Source organism: Triticum dicoccoides, chromosome 6B (assembly GCF_002162155.2).
Source record: "Triticum dicoccoides isolate Atlit2015 ecotype Zavitan chromosome 6B, WEW_v2.0, whole genome shotgun sequence".
In the NCBI taxonomy this organism is placed as follows: domain Eukaryota; kingdom Viridiplantae; phylum Streptophyta; class Magnoliopsida; order Poales; family Poaceae; genus Triticum; species Triticum dicoccoides.
Genome location: NC_041391.1, coordinates 18,912,331 through 18,923,548, shown reverse-complemented (window position 1 = coordinate 18,923,548; position 11,218 = coordinate 18,912,331). Strand labels below are relative to the sequence as shown.

The 11,218-nt window shown below is 39.2% G+C and overlaps 1 pseudogene; it reads right to left on the bottom strand.

The window, feature by feature from the left end:
- Positions 1-9,747: 9,747 nt before the first annotated feature.
- Positions 9,748-10,431, bottom strand: LOC119321811 (annotated as a pseudogene).
- Between the last annotated feature and the right edge of the window lie 787 nt (positions 10,432-11,218).

Here is an 11,218-nt window from a genome sequence, read left to right as displayed (position 1 = left end):
TTCTCTCGTAGTTGCGGATGCTTGCGAGAGTAGTTAATCATAAGTGGGATGCTTGTCCAAGGAAGGGCAGCACCCAAGCACCGATCCACTCACATACCATATTATCAAAGTAACGAACGTGAATCATATGAGCATGATGAAAAACTAGCCCGACGATAATTCCCATGTGTCATCGGGAGCATTTTCCTTCATATAAGAATTTGTCTAGGCTTGTCCTTTGCTACAAAAAGGATTGGGCCACCTTGCTGCACCTTATTTACCTTTGTTACTTGTTACCCATTATGAATTATCTTATCACAAAACTATCTGTTGCCGATAATTTCAGTGCTTGCAGAGAATACCTTACTGAAAACCGCTTGTCATTTCCTTCTGCTCTTCGTTGGGTCCGACACTCTTACTTATCAAAAGGACTACGATAGACCCCATACACTTGTGGGTCATCAAGACTCTTTTCTGGCACCGTTGCCGGGGAGTGAAGCGCCTTTGGTAAGTGGAACTTCGTAAGGAAAAATTTATATAGTATGCTGAAATTTACTGTCACTTGGTACTATGGAAAGTATCTTTACCCCGAATAGTAGAGCAAAGAGTTTCTCCTCAACCTACTGAACCTACTGAAAATGCTTACTTTGAAATTCCTTCGGGTATGATAGAGAAACTGCTAGCTAATCCTTTTACAGGAGATGGAAACATTGCATCCCGATTTGCACCTAATCTATGTGGATGAAGTTTGTGGATTATTTAAGCTTGCAGGTATGCCCGAGGATGTTATCAAGAAGAAGGTCTTTCCTTTATCTTTGAAGGGAAAGGCATTGACATGGTTTAGGCTATGTGGTGATATGGGATCATGGAACTACAACTGATTGAAATTGGAATTTCATCAGAAGTTTTATCGTATGCATCTTGTTCATCGTGATCGTAATTATATATATATAATTTTTGGCCTCGCGAAGGAGAAAGCATCGCTCAAGCTTGGGGGAGGCTTAAGTCAATGTTATATTCATGCCCCAATCATGAGCTCTCAAGAGAAATTATTATTCAAAATTTTTATGCTCAACTTTCTCTCAACAATCGCTCCATGGTCAATGCTTCTTGTACTGGCCTTTCATGATGAAGACTATTGAATTCAAATGGGATTTATTGGAAAGAATTAAATGCAACTCGGAAGATTGGGATCTCGACGAAGGTAAGGAGTCAGGTATAACACCTAAGTTTGATTGTGTTAAATCTTTTTATGGATACCGATGCTTTTCATGAAATTAGCACTAAATATGGACTTGACTCCGAGATAGTAGCTTCTTTCTGTGAATCATTTGCTACTCATGTTGACCTCCCTAAGGAGAAGTGGTTTAAATATAATCCTCCCATTGAAGTAAAAGTAGTTGCACCTATTAAAGTTGAAGAAAAGACTATCACTTATAATGATCCTATTGTTCCTACCACCTATATTGAGAAACCACCTTTCCCTGCTAGGATAAAGGATCATGCTAAAGCTTCAACTGTGGTTCGTAAGAGTAATACTAGAACACCTACACCACCTGAGCAAATTAAAGTTGAACCCAGTATTGCTATGGTTAAAGATCTCTTGGCTGATAATATTGATGGGCATGTTATTTACTTCTGTGATGAAGCTGCTAGAATTGGTAGACCCGATACTAAAAGTAAACATAGACCTGTTGTAGGCATGCCTATTATTTCTGTTAAAATAGGAGATCATTGTTATCATGGCTTATGTGATATGGGTGCTAGTGCAAGTGCAATACCTCATTCCTTATACAAAGAAATTATGCATGATATTTCACCTGCTGATATAGAAGAAATCGATGTTACAATTAAGCTTGCCAATAGAGATACTATTTCACTAGTTGGGATTGTTAGAGATGTTGGAGTCTTGCCAATAGAAATATCCTACTGATTTTCTTGTTCTTAGCTCCCCACAAGATGACTTTTGTCCCATTATATTTGGCAGACCCTTGTTGAATACTGTTAATGCTAAGATAAACTGCAAAAAGGATATTGTTATGATTGGTTTAGGGGATATGTCTCATGACTTTAATTTTGCTATATTTCGTAGCCAACCCATGATAAAGAATTGCCTAGTAAGGATGAGATTATTGGTCTTGCTTCTATTGCAGTGCCTCCTAATGATCCTTTAGAACAATATTTGCTAGACCATGAAAATGATATGTTTATGAATGAAAGAAGGGAGATAGATGAAGTATTGTTTAAACAGGGACCTATTTTGAAACACAACTTGCCTGTTGAAATTCTAGGGGATCCTCCACCACCCAATGGTGATCCCGTGTTTGAGCTTAAACCACTACCTGATAATATTAAATATGCTTATGTTGATGAAAAGAAGATATACCCTGTTATTATTAGTGCTAACCTTTCAGAGTAGGAAGAGGAGAAATTATTGAAAACTCTGAAGAAGCACCATGCTGCTATTAGATATACTCTTGATGATCTTAAGGCCATTAGTCCCACTCTATGCCAACACAAAATAAAATTGGAGAAAGACGCCAAACCAGTTGTTGATCACCAATGACGGTTAAATCCTAAGATGAAAGAAGTGGAAAGAAAAGAAATACTAAAGCCCCTGGAGGTAGGTATAATTTATCCCATTGCTGATAGTCAGTGGGTAAGTCCTGTCCATTGTGTCTCTAAGAAGGGAGGTATTACTGTCGTTCCTAATGATAAAGATGAATTGACCCCGCAAAGAATTGTTACAGGTTATAGGGTGGTAATTGATTTCCGCAAATTAAATAAAGCTACTAAAAAGGATCATTACCCTTTGCCTTTTATTGATCAAATGCTAGAATTATTATCCAAACATACACATTTTTGCTTTCTAGATGGTTACTATGGTTTCTCTCAAATACCTGTCTCAAAAGAGGATCAAGAAAAAACCACTTTTACTTGCCCTTTTGGTACTTTTGCTTATAAACATATGCCTTTTGATTTATGTAATGCACCTGCTACCTTTCAAAGATGCATGATGGCTATATTATCTGACTTTTGTGAAAAGATTGTTGAGGTTTTCATGGATGATTTCTCCGTTTATGGATCTTCTTTTGATGATTGCTTGAGCAACCTTGATCTAGTTTTGCAGAGATGTGAAGAAATTAATCTTGTCTTGAATTGAGAAAAATGCCACTTTACGGTTAATGAAGGCATTGTCTTGGGGCATAAAATTTCTGAAAGAGGTATTGAAGTTGATAAAGCTAAAGTTGATGCTATTGAAAAGATGCTGTGTCCTAAAGACATTAAAGGTATAAGAATTTTCCTTGGTCATGCCGGTTTTCATAGGAGGTTTATTAAGGACTTTTCTAAAATTTCTAGGCCTCTGGCTAATCTCTTACAAATGATATTTCTTTTGTCTTCAATGATGATGGTGTAGAAGCATTTGAAATACTTAAGAAAGCTTTGATTTCCGCACCTATTGTTCAGCCACCTGATTGGAATTTACCCTTTGAAATTATGTGCGATGCTAGTGATTATGCCGTAGGTGCTATTCTAGGACAAAGTGTTGATAAGAAACTAAATGTTATTCAATATGCTAGTAAAACTCTAGACAGTGCCCAGAGAAATTATGCTACTACTGAAAAAGAATTTTTAGCAGTTGTATTTGCTTGTGATAAGTTTAGACCTAATATCGTTGACTCTAATGTAACTGTTCACACTGATCATGCTGCTATTAAATATCTTGTGAAAAAGAAAGATGTAAACCTAGACTTATTGGATGGGTTCTCCTACTACAAGAATTTGATTTGCATATTATTGATAGAAAGGGAGCTGAGAACCCCGTTGCAGACAACTTGTCTATACTAGGTTAGAGAATGTTCTTGATGACCCACTACCTATTGATGATAGCTTTCCTGACAAACAATTAGCTGTCATAAATGCTTCTCGTACTGCTCCATGGTATGCTGATTATTCTAATTACATTGTTGCTAAATTTATACCACCTAGTTTCACGTACCAGCAAAAGAAAAAGTTTTTCTATGATTTAAGACATTACTTTTGGGATGACCCACACCTTTATAAAGAAGGAGTAGATGGTGTTATTAGACGCTATGTACATGAGCATGAACATGAATAGATCCTACGCAAGTGTCACTCCGAGGCTTATGGAGGACACCACGCTGGAGATAGAACTGCGCATAAGGTATTGCAATCCGGTTTTTATTGGCCTACTCTCTTCAAGGATGCCCGTAAGTTTGTCTTGTCTTGCGATGAATTCCAAAGAATTGGTAATATTAGTAGACGTCAAGAAATGCCTATGAATTATTCACTTGTTATTGAACCATTTGATGTTTGGGGCTTTGACTATATGGGACCGTTTCCTTCCTCTAATGGGTATACACATATTGTAGTCGCTGTTGATTATGTTACTAAGTGGGTAGAAGCTATTCCAACTAGTAGTGCTGATCATAACACCTCTATTAAGATGCTTAAAGAAGTTATTTTTCTGAGGTTTGGAGTCCCTAGATACCTAATGACTGGTGGTGGTTCACATTTTATTCATGGTGCTTTTCGTAAAATGCTTGCTAAGTATGATGTTAATCATGGAATTGCATCTCCATATCACCCACAGTCTAGTGGCCTAGTAGAACTGAGTAACAGAGAGCTTCAATTGATTTTGCAAAAGACTGTTAATAGATCTAGAGAGAATTGGTCCAAGAAACTTGATGATGCATTATGGGCTTATAGAACTGCATATAAAAATCCTATGGGTATGTCTCCATATAAAATGGTTTATGGAAAAGCATGTCACTTACCTCTCGAACTAGAACATAAGGCATATTGGGCCATTAAAGAGCTCAATTATGATTTCAAACTTGCCGGTGAGAAGAGGTTATTTGACATTAGCTCACTTGATGAATGGAGAACTCAAGCCTATGAGAATGCCAAACTATTTAAATAAAAAGTTAAAAGATGGCATGACAAAAGGATACAAAAGCGTGAGTTTAATGTAGGTGATTATGTGTTGCTTTTCAACTCTCGTTTAAGATTTTTTGCAGGAAAACTCCTCTCTAAATGGGAAGGTCCTTACGTTATCGAGGAGGTCTATCGTTCAGGTGCCATAAAAATGAACAACTTCGAAGGCACAAATCCGAAGGTGGTGAACGGTCAAAGAATCAAACATTATATCTCAGGTAATCCCATAAATGTTGAAACCAATGTGATTGAAACCGTAACCCCGGCGGAATACATAAGGGACACTTTCCGGAACGTTTCATACTCCGAAAAGGAATATGTATGTGGTATGATAAGTAAACCGACTCCAAAACAATTTTAATAGCATTTTTTTTCTCCATTTGGGATATTTAAGAAAATAGGAAAATAAGAAGTAGTCCGGGAAGGACACGAGGCATCCACGAGGGTGGAGGACGCTCCCTACCCCCTAGGCGCGCCCCCTGCCTCGTGGGCACCTTGTTTGCACTCCGGACACCGTTTTCTTGCACGATTCTTCTTTTTGTCAGTAAAAAATCATGATATAATCTCCTGAAGGTTTTGACCACCGTACCACGACGAAATCCTCTGTTTTTGTTTTGAGCTGTTTCTATCGCAGATTAGAGCAAGATGTCTTCTCAAGAGTCTGTAGGGCAGACTCGGGTGTCTCATCCGACATCGGGACCAGGAGCAAACAGCGATGCTGACAACTTTGGGCCATCAACAGAGGGAGAGATGGAGGATGATTTGAAAAGGATAGATGCCATGGAGGAGGATCAAGAAGTTACTTCTCGCTTCTGAGCCGGATTCACGATGGGGGAACTACAGAGCTCAGCTATTCCAAACTCGTCATCCCTTCCAATGTTAGATTTCTTTCTTATGAAAATATGAAAAAGAGTGTCACTTGTTCTCCAGCAGCTATGCAACATCCATGGGTGAAAGGAGCTTTAGCCGTCACGGGTAAGCTCCGTAAGTAAATAATGGACCTCAAGCAGCAAGTCAATAAGCTTGAGGAGGATAATCGTATCCTGGGGGGCATCATCGCCAAGAATATCACATCACCACCTCCAAAGAAAGAGACATGAACACATGGGTATGGGCACTCCCCTTGGCAACTGCCAAGCTTGGGGGAGGTGCCCCGGTATCGTATCACCATCACACTCCTATCTTTACCATTTTTCTTAGTTTGATCCTTTTGGTAATATCTTGATCTAGTAGAATAAAGTTTTAAAATGATCTAGTTTTGAGTTTTGCTTTATGATTCCTCTATGTAATTGAGTCCGTGAGCTATATATAATAAAGATTAGTCTTGAGTCAAGGGCTTTGCTATCTTGCTATGATCTTGAGGGAATAAAAGAAAAAGAAAGAATAAAAAGAAATAAAGAGATCATATGGATCTTATGGAGAGTAATGACTTCACATATTAAGAGTATGATGAATAAAATTTGTTGAGAGTTGGCAAAAATAGTTTTGGTCATCGTTGCAATTAATAGGAAGTAATAAAGAAAGAGAGGTTCTCACATATAAATATACTATCTTGGACATCTTTTATGATTGCGAGCACTCATTAAAATATGACATGCTAAAAAGTTGATGTTGGACAAGGAAGACAACGCAATGTGTTATGTTTTTTTATATCCGAAATAAAGTATATTGTCATGGATCATCCAACATGTTGAGCTTGGCTTTACCTCTCATGCTAGCCAAATTCTTTGCACAAGTATAGATACTACTTGTGCTTCCAAATATCCTTAAACCCAGTTTTGCCATGAGAGTCCGCCATGTCTACCCATGGATTAAGTAAGATCCTTCAAGTAAGTTGTCATTGTTGCAAGCAATAAAAATTGCTCTTTAAATATGTATGATTTATTAGTGTGGGAGAAAATAAGTTTTATACAATCTTGTGATGTGGAAGAAATGAAAGCGACGGACTGCATAATAAAGGTCCATATCACAAGTGGCAATATAAAGTGACGTTCTTTTGCATTAAGATTTTGTGCATCCAACCCTAAAAGCACATAACAACCTCTGCTTCCCTCTGCGAAGGGCCTATCTTTTATTTTTGTCTTATACCTTCATACAAGGGTCATGGTGATCTTCACCTTTCCTTTTTACAATTTATCCTTTGGCAAGCACATTGTGTTGGAAAGATCCTTATATATATATACATATATATATATATATATATATCCAATTGGATGTAAGTTAGTATGAACTATTATTGTTGACATTACCCTTGAGGTAAAAGGTTGGGAGGCAACACTATAAGCCCCTATCTTTCTCTGTGTCTGATTAAAACTTCATACCCATAAGTATTGCGTGAGTGTTAGCAATTGTGAAAGACTAAGTGATAGTTGAGTATGTGGACTTGCTGAAAAGCTCTTATATCGACTCTTTCCGATGTTATGATAAATTGCAATTGCTTCAATGACCGAGATTATAGTTTGTTAGTTTTCAATGAAGTTTCTGATTCATACTTGACATTGTGAATAGATTGTTACTTTAGTATAAGAAATCATATGACAATATTTATATATGTTGCTGTTATAAGAATAATCATGATGCCCTCATGTCCGTATTTTATTTTATCGACACCTCCATCTCTAAATATGTGGACATATTTTCCGATATTGGCTTCCGCTTGAGGACAAGCGAGGTCTAAGCTTGGGGGAGTTGATACGTCCATTTTGCATCATGCTTTGATATTGTTATTTATTGTATTATGGGCTATTATTACTCATTATGTCACAATACTTATGCCTTTTCTCTCTTATTTTACAAGGTTTACACGAAGAGGGAGAATGCCGGCAGCTGGAATTCTGGGCTGGAAAAGGAGCAAATATTAGAGACCTATTCTGCACAACTCCAAAAGTCCTGAAACTCCACGGACGTTATTTTTGGAATTAATAAAAAATACTGAGCAAAGAAAATACCAGAGGGGGGCCAGCCACCGTCCACGAGGGTGGGGGGCGCGCCCTACCCCCCCGGGCGCGCCCCCCTGCCTCGTGGGCCACCTGGTAGGCCTCCGGTGGCCATCTTTGGCTATATGAAGTCTTTCGTCCTGAAAAAAATCAAGAGGAAGCTTTCGGGACGAAACACCGCCGCCATGAGGCGGAACCTTGGCGGAACCAATCTAGGGCTCCGGCGGAGCTGTTCTGCCGGGGAAACATCCCTCCGGGAGGGGGAAATCGTCACCATCGTCATCACCATCGATTCTCTCATCGAGAGGGGGTCAATCTCCATCAACATATTCACCAGCACCATCTCCTATCAAACCCTAGTTCATCTCTTGTATCCGATCTTTGTCTCAAAACCTCAGATTGGCACCTGTGGGTTGCTAGTAGTGTTGATTACTCCTTGTAGTTGATGCTAGTTGGTTTATTCGGTGGAAGATTATATGTTCAGATCCTTAATGCATATTAATACCACTCTGATTATGAACATGAATATGATTTGTGAGTAGTTACGTTTGTTCCCGAGGACATGGGAGAAGTCTTGCTATAAGTAGTCATGTGAATTTGGTATTTGTTCGATATTTTGATAAGATGTATGTTGTCTTTCCTCTAGTGGTGTCATGTGAACGTCGACTACGTGACACTTCACCATTATTTGGGCCTAGGGGAAGGCATTGGGAAGTAATAATTAGATGATGGGTTGCTAGAGTGACAGAAGCTTAAACCCTTGTTTATGCGTTGCTTCGTAAGGGGCTGATTTGGATCCATATGTTTCATGCTATGGTTAGGTTTACCTTAATTCTTCTCTCGTAGTTGCGGATGCTTGCGATAGTAGTTAATCATAAGTGGGATGCTTGTCCAAGGAAGGGCAGCACCCAAGCACCGGTCCACCCACATATCAGATTATCAAAGTAATGAACGCGAATCATATGAGCGTGATGAAAACTAGCTTGACGATAATTCCCATGTGTCCTCCGGAGCGTTTTCCTTCATATAAGAATTTGTCCATGCTTGTCCTTTGCTACAAAAAGGATTGGGCCACCTTGCTGCACCTTATTTACTTTTGTTACTTGTTACCCGTTACGAATTACGTTATCACAAAACTATCTGTTACCGATAATTTCAGTGCTTGCAGAGAATACCTTACTGAAAACCGCTTGTCATTTCCTTCTGCTCCTCATTGGGTTCGACACTCTTACTTATCGAAAGGACTACGATAGATCCCCTACACTTTTGGGTCATCAAGGGGTGGCCCGAGACCTGATTGATGATGAAACTGGCCGACACAATCACCTGCTTTTGAAACTTGCCAAAAAAATATTGAGGATGTAAAATCCTGGCGCTCAATATCATACCTACACTTTCTTAAAATGAAATGTAGCATCATAAATCTTTTAGTACATGAGATTTTTTGCATCAAACAATTAATGTGCTCTTGTTTTCCTAGAATTATTATGGTTTTGTATAGCCGATGTGCATCAAGGTAAGGCAAAACTGGGAGGTAGCACTTCATGGTTGGATAGTTTGATGCAATGCTAAGAGGAAAAAAATCATTTTGCTCGAGCAAAATCATGATTGACAAAATATGTTGACATAAAGAGTAGGTACAACCTAAAAGTTGCAACAACTGATAAAACAAATAGAGCATGGAGGATATCCATAATAACAATTTGAAAGATTAAAATAAAAGTGTCTTTGCTCAAAGAGCAAGATTGAGACCGAATGTCTCATCTTATTGACGATGCCATCCATGCATCTTATTGGCCATGCCAAAACTAAATTAAAAGAGATGAGGACCATGTAGCTAGTCTAGCACTACATGTAGAGTTCATCTACCAGCTTACATATTCATGTGGCCACGAGAGAAGACATCGTTGTTGCCGTCATAGCCACAAGTATTGTCACCATCATAGATCACGGTGGTAGGGGCCCTTTCGAACCTCACAGTGTTAAGACAACCCTCCTGTTGATGTGGTGGTGCCTGATACATAATTGGAGGCCCCATGCCCCTGCCATTGGTGACGTATGGTACCTGGGCTTAGTCGACTGGTGGCTGCCCACTCATTTTTGTGGTGCATTCACTCAGGCTCTTGAGGATTGAGTCCACCTTCGAGCCCAGGGATGTGAGCTCCTCGATGTTGTCTGGCAAGTGGCCACTTTTTAAGGCCTTATACAGGAGAATCTTGTTGTCCTGGTCCTGCTTCTCACGCCTAGCCTTCTGGACCTGCTCTTGGAGCTTTACGATACGCTCGCGGAGGATGCTCTCTTGGTCCATCGTCTTCTTTAGCCGCGCCCCCTCTTGCATGCTCTTGAACTGATTCATGATAGCCATTGCCTCGTCATGGGATGGGAACACCTCGGGCACCGCCATGCCCTTGCCATACACAATCACACATGCCTTAGCATCGGGCATGACGGCCACCTCACATGCCTTCTTCATCAGGATCTTAGTGTGCTTCTTCAAGGCATTGCGTCGTGCCGAGTTATTGCGGATGTACCAGAGGGCGACCTTCTTGCGAGCCATTGTCAAGTGAGGGGAAAATCTGCAAATGAAGGAAAATTGCCTGTTTGGGTGAGTTGAAAACGAAGGTATGCGGGGTGGATTTATAGTGGAGGATCTGGGAGGATGAGGGCGCTAGAACCATGCCAATGGAGGATCTGATAGATCTGGAGGCTGACCTTAATTGTGGCCAGCTGTAAATTTGGTGTCCATTTAAAATTTTAGATTCACTTCCCAAAACCGCAGATTTCATCAATCAATACGAAATTTCTTGTAGATTGAAGGAGAACATATATGGAAGGTTTCTACATGTATCTTTAGTAGGATATTCCTATTTTAGCAAGATATTGCCAATTTATTTTTTAATTTAATGTTATCCTAAGTTGAATGTTTATTCAAAATATAGATAATCACATCGAGTGTCCATTCCTTTTTGACAATGTTAAGGAAATATCCATGAAGAATTACTCCTACTAGATGACCTGTTGCGCCATTGGTGCACAGACGAACTGCAACCCGGAACTTAAGCTAACTATTTGAAGGATACTTTTCCTTGACCGTCTATAAATGATTATGTTTGTATTGCAAATGTATTTGCCTTGATAATGATGTTGCAAAAATGGCCTAGAGGAAATAATAATTGTATTATTTATTTCCAAGTTTATGACAAATGTTTATGTTCTGTGCTATAACTACTATGGCTCTTGAGTCTACAATAACTAAGAGGCTAAGAGGAAAACTCATATGAACGTGTAAAAAATATAAATGTTAAAAATAGATTCCTTGTGTTGCCTCTATTTTCCTGATCAGA